Source organism: Atta cephalotes (assembly GCF_000143395.1).
Source record: "Atta cephalotes unplaced genomic scaffold scaffold00026, whole genome shotgun sequence".
Classification (NCBI taxonomy): domain Eukaryota; kingdom Metazoa; phylum Arthropoda; class Insecta; order Hymenoptera; family Formicidae; genus Atta; species Atta cephalotes.
Window position 1 is genome coordinate 2,498,522 of NW_012130090.1, and position 12,027 is coordinate 2,510,548.

General features: G+C 35.1%; 1 pseudogene; it reads right to left on the minus strand.

The window, feature by feature from the left end:
- Positions 1-11,296: 11,296 nt before the first annotated feature.
- Positions 11,297-11,612, minus strand: LOC105620454 (annotated as a pseudogene).
- Between the last annotated feature and the right edge of the window lie 415 nt (positions 11,613-12,027).

Here is a 12,027-nt window from a genome sequence, read left to right on the forward strand (position 1 = left end):
ATCATGTCGTTGAAATTAGCGACACTGACAGATAGTGCGATGATAGTGATGAGATGAACGTTTTTGTAACAAGCACTTATTAGCATTCACATGTATTTTGCATCTTGACAGATAATTTGAGAAACGTGACAATTTAACCTTAAAACATGCTTCGTTCATATATATGTAAATACACAGCACATACGCATAGAAAATATAGATAAACTTACATTTATTTTTGTCTTCCCCGCGCGAGTGGAAAATCGTTCCAATATCGGGCACAAATGTTTTAAATCCATATTTAATCCACAATGTTGGATTTCTCAACCATATTCCATTCAATTCCGCTATGGCTGCGAAAGAATTGGTTTACTATGGGGAGTCCGAGTGTGAAAAAGCGGAACAGAATCATTCTAATTGGTTAATTCCCACCTTGCTTTCGTTCGTTCCGTTATTTCTTTCTTCATCGAGACGCACCCTAACAGAGAAACCGCGGTCCGATTCACGCTCGCAACGTTTAAAAATTATTTCATCCTTGTTTATAAATGTTAAACGAAGACAAACGATACTCATGAGCGTTCTCAACATGAATTGGACCGCTCAATGAATTGGATATACTCAACATTAGTATTCAGAATTCGCTTACAGCGATGTTAGCGCGCTATCATGCTATAATTTATGTTACGCATACTGTAGAATTTCAGAGATAAAAGCGTTGAAGCCACTCCTGTCAATTGCTGTGGTAATGAAGTTAATAAACTCTTTCAATGTTTTGTGAATATTTATTTCATGTTTTGCATTGAATGTTGCGTACTTTATGTACAGAATTTATATCCATCATAACCATGCCAACGAATTGCGCCGTATATCGTTGTAATAAGAGTGAAATCACACAGTGTGAAATAGGAATAAAGAACACTGCGGAATAGGGAATGCGTCATTGGAGCAAATCAGCGCTATTCCGCATTTGATGTTGCGGAATAGAAAGTGCATCATAATATACCGTCGTATTTTGAGAGGTTAAAATAATTTGATGCTGGTTGATATGATGGAATTGCATAATGTTGAGACGAATAAAGCAAAATGATGATTTGAGTGTATAAATACAGATATCAAGATCAAAAAATGCATTATGTGCGCCCTTTTCCGCACTTCTCCATCACGCAAGTTTTGTGTGCTACGTTCACACGATGCGGAAAAATAATAATAAATACATTAAAACAGTTCAAAAAATTGTTATGAGATTGTAAATATTATATAATATTATATTAAATATTATATTGGGAGTACAAATTAGTTCGGTCGGTTTTTTGCATTTATTTCAAAACAAAATGAATGAATAGATCAATTAAAATATTGTCCATCGCTGCCTACTACTTTTTCCCATCTATCAGGCAATTTTCGAATTCCATCTCGAAAAAATGACTCGTCTTTGGAGGCGATCCAATTTTGGAGCCAATTTTCGATTTTTGCGAAAGAAGTGAACTTGTGACTTGTTATATCCTTCGAAACAGTAGTGAGAAGGAGCAATATCCAGAGAATACAGCGGGTGCGGTAAAACATCCTATTTGAATGTTTTTAAATATTTTTTTACGACTTTAGCGACATGAGGCCGAACGTTATCATGAAGAAGAATAACTTTATCATGTCTTTGCTCGTATTCCGGTCGTTTTTCTCGCAATGCAAGGCTCAAACGAATCAATTGTAACCGATACCGATCATCCGTAATGGAATTGCCAGGTTTCAGCAGCTCATAGTAAACAAGACTCTTTTGGTCCCAGATACGGATGATCTTCGAACCATGAATGTTCGGCCGTGGTGTTGATGTTGAGGTCGATTGACCGGGCATAGTGTAGTATTTTTTCTTCTTGGGATTGTCTTAGAATATCCACTTCTCATCTCCAGTCACAATCCGATGCAAAAAACCTTTTCTCTGTTGTCTTTAAATCAGCTGTTCGCAAGTGAAAAATCGCCTTTCAACGTCTCTCGGTTTCAGTTCATAAAGCACTCATTTCCTTGTTTTTGAATCATTTCTCTCTCTCAGAAACAAGTCTCAATCAGAAACAGCTTATTACCCCCAATGATTCTACAAGCTCCTCTTGCGTTTAACTCTGATCTTCTTCGAATAATGCTTCTAATTCTTTGTCTTCGAATTTTTTTGGTTGTCCAAAGCGAGGCTTGTTTTCAATGCTGAAATTTCCATCTCGAAACGTCGAAATCATTCCCTACATGATTTATAAGTTGGAGGAGTGTCACCATAAACTTGGACAAGCATTCGATGGGCTTCAGCCGCACTTTTCTTCCAATTAAAGCAGAAAATCAAAACCTCCCGCAAATGCTGCTTAGTTAACACAAAATTCGACATTTCAAACACAGTAAAAATCAAGATTTTTGTATGAAACTCAAAGCGATATAAATTGAATATTATTAGCAGATGATATTTAACCTCTCTGAAACCGCCAAAATCAGCTGTCACTATAAACCATTCACAACAGCTGGAGCCATCTTTAGGGAAATGGACCGAACTAATTTGTCCAATAAAACATTAAATATTACAACAGTGATGTGTTTTTATAATTTGATGAATTATATTTCATTTTAATAAGCAAATTATTAATAAAGTTACTAGTGTTTAAATTATATTTATCCTGGATGCATCTTTGAAGTACATAGCACACAAAACTTGTGTCATGAGAAAATGCGGAATATCACTAATTGATTCAATGACTATATTGTCTACACACAGTCCTATTTCACACCGTGTGATTTCATAACACTGTTATTAGCGATGTGCGACGCAATTCGTGCATTGACGTGATAATGATGAATGTAAATTCTAAGCATAGAATAAATAGATAAATATTCACAAAACATTGAAGGATGAGTTTACTAATTTTATTCCACAACAGTCGATAAAAGTCGATGTTGAATATATCGACTTTTATCTTTTTTTAATAAATTCAATATGGATAGAAGAAATATGAATTACTCCAGCTAATCAAAAAAGTATATCGATCACGTGATACTTCGTGAATCTCTGTTACACTATAGGGTCTCTACTCATTTTATCTTGCAATGGATTCTTTTTAACTAATCTTTTTGCAAGATTGTTTACACTTTCTACGACCAGTGCTGCCAAGAAAACATAACTTTTCTCATATTATTATATATCTCATATTATATTAGGTTTGTTGGCAGCGCATATTCACATTCACTACCACAAATTGAGAATTCGCGACAATACCCACCCGCTGTCGTGTTCCTGGAACTTTTCGAACGATGCTAGGGTAGGCTCGACGACGTATCGCTCGTACCACTCGCGCATATCAGTGCATCGATATATAGTATCTCGCTGTTCTTTGTAATTATGCTCTTTAGCATGTTTATCCTTCGTCGCGAATTCGCTGTTGAACGCGGTGTTCACTTTTACACTACCATGTTTTTTTACAATGTCTCGCACTCACTCGAGCATTACATTGCTAGCATCTTCTAAAAACCGTCACGGCTCGATATGAGTTTATCACCGTACCGTACCAATATACGATTCTCGAACGCTGTTTCAATCTCGCGCCATCGAAGTATCTGGCATCCACATGCACGAATCATCCACGCATCGAAACTTTCAAACTCTCGAGTTTCGCGATATATGTGATCACTGATTGTCTCTTGTTGATCGATAATTGCGGGCGTTTGGCATGATTCTGCTTTTTCAAAGATATTATGAGCTCATTGTTTCCATACGACATACTCTTCTTAGTATTCAGTTGGGTTGCTTGTTCTATCAAATCGCGCTCCATGTTATCGCTTGCATTGACTAATGACGCGGTGCGTCTAAATCTTCTAATTTTATACCATTCACTTGGTCACATGACATTTGTATCACATTACATTGATGATGTCACCGCTCGAACATGTTGTGACATGTCGTATCATGTCGAATTCGTGAAAAATCACGTGACACTATTTAGTACACTATTTAGTAACGTCGCATTTATATCAAATCGCATTGATGACGTCATCGCGAAACATGCCGTGACATGTTGTGACTTGTCGCGGCATGTCCTTGAAAAATCTTTGATTACGCTATCTAATGAAGCCATCGACGCTTTTGAAATCACATTTTTGTATTAAATTACATTGATAATGTCATCGCGAGACGCGTCAAATAACAAATACGATGCGGCAAACACCTAACATAAGATTTATGATAAAAATTCAAGTATTGAATGTGAATTATTAGTTACACTATGGATAATAATGTATATATACAGGATGTCTTTTAAGATAGATTGGAGCCACATTGGGGAGAATGAATCAAATGGAACAAAAAATTCTTATACTATTTTGAGATACTCGCTGTAGTTTTCGAATTAGAAAAGGAAACATCTAAGTCAATATGCGATTAAGCCACGCCGCGCGAATTCGTAGGACGGTCCACACTCGAGCGATGATAGCGATGGCGCGCAGGGAGAGGAAAATAGCATTTCGTTACCTAGCACAGCCTGGCATGGCGATCCTATGTGTTTTGCCGCATCGTGCCTACTATCCAAAAATGTTATTTTAGTTGAAATTTTTCTTATCATTATAAATCACGTTAATTATCACGTTAATTATCACGATTAAATACGTTTTAACACAATTATAGATATGTTATAAGCGATTAGTTAGAATATTACGCAAAGCGTATGCTGATCGTCGCGATACCTTTCCGCTTACTTTATTATACGATGTTTCTATTTAATTACGCTTCAAGACATACTTCGTCGGAGCTATTGCGTCGTTTTATGCTATATTTAGTCGAAGTTTTATTTTTTGACATGTTAATGCATGTACACTTGAAATTATAGTTTAAACTCGCATAGATAGCCGCTACATTGTAAACATTGTAAGATGTATTATTTTTGCATGTATAATGATGCATTTGACTGAGATTTTTTTTCACAGAGATTTTGTTTCTTGCCTTTTAACAAGTTTAATTGTACATTATTAGAAATATTTTAAAATTTTATTAATCTTTAATATTCATCAATAAATAAAATTTAAATTTTCTGTTACTGAAAAGATTATTTATGTTACGTTAATGTTTAAATTTGTAGTAACTGAAAATTTAAATGTATTGAAAAACACTAATTGAAAATTGAGTGTTTTAGTTTATTTTCATTAAATTATCCATGAAATTTAATGCCCATGTTCATTACATTAAAAAAATCTATAATTTACAAAGAAAGGGACCCAACTGTCTCTCTCCGATTTGGCCAATCATAGTTGTTACTTAGAAGAATTGATTATGATTGGCCAGTTTCATAACTACAGATGTTATTAAAGCCGATTAAAGATGCCATGTAAATATAATTATTGATTACATTAGAAGCACGACTGTTCACTGAGCGCTCAGTGAGTTCTTGTACCTGTTTGGTCTATATTTTTAGATCTAATGGAATATAAGTTTTTCGAATAAGTTTTCCGCAAGACGTGGCACTAAAATCACATTTGCTGAATTTATTTTTCTTTCTACATCGTGTATCGAGCCTATTTTCAGACTTCGAGTTTAATCTTTTTCTTATTACTCCATGATGGCATGTTTCAGATTTAATCTAAGACTAATCAGATTTAATAACATCCGTAGTATAAAATTGACCAATCATAGTTGTTTCCTGGAAAAACGAAACAATTGATTGGCCAGTTTTATAACTACTGATGTTATTAATCCGATTAAAAGCTGCCGCATACAAAATTTCTGTAACCTTCAGACGTAAACTTAAACCAATGAGTCAATTAAGATAGTGATTTAGATCTACGTACTCTAACGAAAATAGAAACAGCAATAAACTTATCCATAAGGCAAATTTCAATTTGAAATTCGCCTTATTGCAAGGTTATAGATAAGTTTATTCTTATTTCCATTTCTGTTAGATAAAGCAGTAAATCTAAAGCAATATCTTGATTGGTTCGGCTTAAGTTTACGTCTTATAGCATTTTCTATTAGGAAAACTGATGCACTAGCGCCGTGCTAGGTTTAAATGAAAACTGGAATAATAGTGCAGATTTAATGCGATTCAATGGAACATATTGTAAACAATTGATAACAATAAAGAAAAACAGAGTGTTCCTCATCTCAATCCCTGTTCTCTCCTCCGATTGATAGATTTTTCGTTCTTTCACTGAGTTACACAGCTCTGACGCTGTTGTGTCCAGTAAATTTTTTACAATATTATAATATATCCGTTTTTATAACACCTCTAAAAATATATATAACTATGTTTGAACTCAAATTACTTAATATTTTATTACTTAATATTTTACAATATTCTGATTCATTTATTTTTTAAAATTACATTTCAAGAATTTTAAACGTCAAAATGTTGTCATTGGGTAGCTATTATTAGAAACATTGAAACTAACACATGTTCATCCCAAAAAAAGAGAATAGATTGAAATGAATTAAAATGGATTCAGATTTTCAGAAATATTAATTCACGAATGTTAAAATGCTTTTCAATCCTGAATGCATTTTTATTCATTTATAGGAATTGCATGGAACATATCTCTATGTCTTTCAATCTAAAAATAATATTAGCTTTTTCCTGCACACAAACACAATTGTGAATACTGTTCAAAATTTTATAGGAATAGGAAATGCGGTTTTTCAATTCAATTGCGTCCAATTGAATCTGATTGAATCCAATTGAATCTAATTGAATCTAATTGAATCCAATTAAATTCAAAAAAAAGTATTCGCTATTTAAAATACGCATTCGGATAGAAAAAAATTTCTATTTTAATCCGTTCTCGTTTGTTGTGTTGTTATGACATTAATTATAATAATGTAATATCATACCATAACACGAATACTCTCAACTTGCATTCTTCACTGACTTCAAAGACAGTGGAGCAAAAATTAAACTCAATACAAGCTTTTTGCACCAGTTTTGTCAGTGGAACAGTAAACACTGAACTGTTTTCATAGTGAAACAACAATTGCATTCAGTGCACACTAGTGTTGCACCAGTTTTTTCCAGTGGAAAATGCTATTAGGATCCCATGGTGCGGAATTGGCGGAACACTCATGATTGGCTTCATTTCGCCGATTCCACTGTTTTCTGTTGCACAAATTTTTTTTTTTTTGCGGATTCCGCTGATGCCTGCCTGTGTGCATGATATAAGTAAATACTTAAAAGAATTAACCTCGCGGAATTATTATATGGAGCGCGAAACCGCGCTCCATATAATATTAGGAGATAAAAACAAACGGAACGCGCGGAAAGATGGGAAATTTAGTAAAGTTAATTTTGTCTTCCGCGTTTTCGCATTTTCGCGCTCCATGTAATCGTACCCTTAGGATGCCGTCCTATGAACGGAAATTTACAACGGAACGGAACAGCGCGACCAATCACAATTCTGTAGTCATTAGTGTCATTACTCTGGTTTCTTTCCTGCGATTGTGATTGGTTTCGCCCTTAGATCGAAATCAGACTACGCATTAAAGAATGAAAGATTGAAGATTGAAAGATTAAAGTTTGACTAATCAGAACAAAAAAAGTCAAAACTTCTTTGTCCTTATTGGTAAAATTTTAATCTTTAATCTTCAATCTTTCATTCTTTAATGCGTAGTCTCAATCTTCAATGCATAGTTTGATTCCGGCCTCACGGTTGCGGAATTTTGTGTGCGGCAGCCCTAAAGCCCGATTGTTCTTTGGTAAAAGTATTGTTCGTTTTGTCTTTCGGGATCTGCTCGGGATTGCACTGAATGAACTCCAGTGTACTCAAAATATAGGATTTACACTACGTACGACATCCGTCATATGACATCTGACATTGGGTGTATTCAGTACTGATTGATATATTCCGTTAGAACTAAAAATAGATCAAAATTCTAGAAAGAACTAAAAATAGATACAAGAGCTCATTGAGCGCTCAGTAAGTAACAGTTGTAGTAGTGAATGCATCTATTGGTTGTGTTCAGCGGACTTAAGTTGAGTGAGCGCTCGCTGCTTGATGTTCTTCCAGATTTAAAATGCTGATTGGATGATCTAAAAGAATACACCAATAACATTGTTACGATGAATGTCGGATGTTGTATGATAAATCGTCGTATATAATGTGAATTCTACATTTCAAATACTCTGGGTTTGTTCGGAGTGATCCCGAATAGCTCCCGAAAGACAAAACGAACAAAAAATTTTACCTGTTGGATAAGTAACAAAATTACCCAGGATCGATTGTTCCATCTTTTGATAAATTTTATCTGTGAGAAAAATCTGGTAATCCGCGCATATGATTGGATAATTTTGTTATTTACCCAACAGATAAAATTTACCAAAAGATGGAACAACCAACCCTAAGAGTGCCGTATAAATGTAGTTATTTACACAGCACGATTAATCGGGTTTAATAACATTTAGTTATGAAATTGATTAATCATAGCGGTTTTTTAGAGGAATGGATCGACTGTGATTGGCCAGTTTTATAACTATGGATGTTATTAAATTCAATTAAGAATGCCATATAAATGTAGTCATTGAAACTGATCAATTGCTTTTGTTCAGCAGAATTGACCAATCACTGTTAACATTCAATCGACCAATTAGGTTAATCAGCACTGTCCTAACAGCACAAAGTCGATTCTAAGTCGACTCTGAGTCGACTATAGCTTCTAGATGTCTGAAAAATGGACGTCCGTAAGTCGACTAGACGACTTGGAGACGTTTCTAAATCATACAATGTCCCACTTTAAAGACGACTGTAAACCAACTTTAAGTCAATCATTCTAGGCTGTAGTCCGATTCATGCCCACAACGCTCATGAACAGCGTTCATCCTTGTTTAACTATAGTTAAACAACAAGGACGAAATGATTCCACACTTAAGCTTTGTGAGTGTAAGAGGCTCCGCACAATAAAAAGAACAAGAAACAGAGAACAGAGAATAAGAATTTCAACTTATTAGAAATCATGTATTGTGGAATTACACAGTTTCTGATAGGAAATTCTTATTTTCTCTATTCTCTGTTCTCTGTTCCTTTTATTGTGCGGAACTCTTAAATCACATTAGAGATCTTAAAGTTGACATTGGAAGGACATCTGTACAAAGTCGACTTACAATCTAACTTAGCAAAGGTCTAACTTACAAGGCCTAACTTAGCAAAATCAACTTACAGTCGACATATCGACGTTGTTAAGGGAGTTGATGAGGCCCCTCAGAGAGACACGTAATGTATGCTATAGTATAAAGTGAAATCTTCCTTGGAGAGGAAGTTTTGGAACGTAGTCTTAAGCTGACTTTTCATACGCAGCTTGCTGCGGTAGCAATTTGTAACTACTGGTTAAAAATTTTATATGAGATGACGCACTTCCGACATAAAATACATTTTGCCGCGTCTCATTGAAGCTCAACCGAAACAACAAGCAATAAGCAGCAAAGAATTCGAAGCTGAAAAAATCTGTAATATTTGCAAAAAATGTCAAAATTGAATACATTTATAACGAGTACATACAATGAGTACATTTTTATTAAGATTTGAAGTGATGGAGATATTCTAAATTCTAAATAATTATCCGAAATGATTGTTGTTCAAATTGTAACTGCAAGGGCCGGTTGTTCCATCTTTTGATAAATTTTACCTGTTGGGTAAGTAGCAAGATTTCCCAATCACATACGTGGATTAGATTTACCTCACAGATAAAATTTAGCAAAAGGTGGAACAATCGGTTCTGACAGTTGCCACATAAGTTTTAAGTTTTCCATATTAATTTTCGAGCAAATAAAAGACACATATTTAAGGTTAAACTTTAATACATATGCTATTGCCGTTATTCCTTTTTATGCGCAGCAAATGCAGCAATTACAAAAAAATGGCATCACGTAACACTTTTGCTGGCTGCAGCGTGAAAAAGTACCTTAATAATTATAAAAATAAATGTAATAATAGTTGTGTGTGGTACTGTGAGAATGCGATCTCATGATGCGGAACATTTGTGATTGGTCATGGCTTCATTCGTCGATTCCGCTAAAATATGTTTTCCTATACCCCATGGAATTTCCGGAATGCGCAATTAGCGTTGACCAATCATAAAAGCCTTCCCGTAGATCAGTTTTTCATTAGATTCACCAGAATGGCGTTTGTCATTGACTTACATTGATTGCGCATCTGCAAGTTTCGCTCCATGGGACATAGGAAACTAAATTTCTGCGGATTGGAAATCACACATACATACAGGGGCATTGCCCCGACTTCATTTTGTGTATCCATTTTGATTTTGATTTATATTTTCGCCTTTCTGTATACTATATATACGACATTCGTGTTCTGATCATATTGACCTCCGTATTTATTTGGAAACTTAATTAATTGCCTTCAGATATATGTTGAGATTCCATTATCACTCCATTCTTATTATTTATCAAATGTTAAACAAAGATGACATAACCTGGAGAACACCTAGGTAGGAATCCGAATATGCCTCAACATGTTAATTAACCATGTGCTTGTAGGAGTTTTCTCCATTTAAACCAGCTTAACGAGTTTAATTTTTATAAGTATACATATGTACACGCACACATGCAGACATCGGTGGAATCCGCAAAAGAAATAAATTTGCGCAACAGAAACCAGCGGAATCGGCGGAATGACCACCATTCCACCAATTCCGCATTACGCCAATTCTGCACCATGAGACCATACCATGACTCTTTTTCTGGATCGGAACAGTATTGTTGTCCAATAAGAATATTGGGTATGGGAAAAAGTTCGTGGCGATTTTTTATTAAAAGTAAAGTGTTTTTCTTAGAGTATTGAAATCAATTTATTTAAACCAAATATGCTCCATTATTTTCTATAATATTTTGCCATTTTTGGGACAGAGCCATAATTCCATCGCAATAGAACTTCTGTGGTTTCTGATGAAAACTGCTTCAAGTGATTTTCACAGGCCTCTTTTGAAGCTAACTTTACACTATTAAGAGAGTTCTGCAGAGACCTAAACAAATAATAGTCTGAGAGTGCTATCAGGACTATACGGTGGATGCATTAAAACTTCCCAGCCAAGCTCTCGCAATTTTTGCCGAGTCATCAAAGATGTGATGGAAGACGACACCTCTTCTATTGATTAATTCTGGTCGCTTCCTCTCAATTGCTTGTAATCTCTGCAATTGTTCACAATAGAGTTCGGAATTAATTGTTTGATTGGACGATAACAGCTCATAGTGAACGATTCCCTTCCAGTTCCACTACACACACAACATCACCTTCTTCCTCGTCAATCCAGGTTTTGTGCCTTCTCTCCTTTCTTTATCCACAATCTTTTTCTAGTTGGATTGTCGTAGGTGATCCATTTTTCATCAGTTATCATTCTCTTTTAGAAATGGCTCAATTTCATTCCGTTTCAGTAGCGTATCACAAATGTTAATTCGGTCCATCATGTTCCTAACACTCAACTCGTGAGGAACCCAAACATCGAGTTTCTTTTTGTATCCAGCTTTGTGTAAATGATTTAAAACTGTTTTGTGGTCGATGCCTAGTTCCCTGGCAATCTCCACAGTGCTCACATGCTTATCACGCTCGACTTTTATCATGATTTCGGATTTTTCAATGATTGGTCGACCGGAACGAGGTTCATCTTTATATCGATTCTTCATATCGAAATTTCCAGCACGAAAGCGAACGAACCATTTCCGTGCTGCTGATTTTGATAGAGTATCTTTATCGTAAATAGCGCAAATTTTTTCACAACTGTGCAGCATTCTTGCCTTTATCGTAATGATACTGCAAAATGTAGTGAATTTTTTTCTTATTTATTTCCATTTTCAAAATAAACTTTTGATCCACTTCATTGATTTCAATTTTTTTCGGCTCAAAACAAAGGTTAAAATGTCACTTTTTAAACGCACGTCTAGTGTTGCCGATGCGATTAGTAGTTGCCGACTGCTGAGCATTTAATGCCATCTAGCGGGAAAAACGTCACGAACTTTTTCCCAATATATCTTTAAAATAAAAACATCGGTAAAGCTGTACACTCATTAGATATCGTGCGCGACGAACATCGTGCTGATA